Raw genomic sequence first — 484 nt, 5'->3', positions numbered from 1 at the left:
CTGCGCCTCACGGGGCGGGAGGCAGCGCTCGGGAGCCTTCCTCGGGGGTTTGTGTTAAATAATGCCATAGCCCTCCTGCGCGGGACCAACCCGTAGGCACCGCCGCCAGACGGACGGGACCGAGGCGAGCGGTGGAGGGTCTCTCTCGCGGTCAGGGCCCTCGCCCTTTTCGCTGCGGTGGTGGACGTGGGGGAGCCCCGTCGGGGGAAAGGGCCGGCCCGGCCCCGCGAACCACTTTGCCCGACCCAAATTTCCTTTTTTTTTCTTTTTTCTCGCTCTTGTGAGATCCCACATGGAAGCCGTTAACGAATGCTCGATAATGATCACGACAAAGGTATTATTCAAATGAGGCAGGTAATTGCAACCAGAAGGCGCCTTCTCCCCTTCCTTTTGCTCTTTCCTTTACCAAGAGCGCCCTTCGCATCGCATCCGATCCCGTCGATGCTCTATCGGGGATCGCCCCACCCGCACGGCCGCGGGGTCT

This window comes from Meleagris gallopavo, chromosome 4, assembly GCF_000146605.3.
Source record: "Meleagris gallopavo isolate NT-WF06-2002-E0010 breed Aviagen turkey brand Nicholas breeding stock chromosome 4, Turkey_5.1, whole genome shotgun sequence".
In the NCBI taxonomy this organism is placed as follows: Eukaryota; Metazoa; Chordata; class Aves; order Galliformes; family Phasianidae; genus Meleagris; species Meleagris gallopavo.
The sequence above is the reverse complement of the archived record's forward strand: the minus strand, read 5'-3'. Positions refer to the sequence as shown.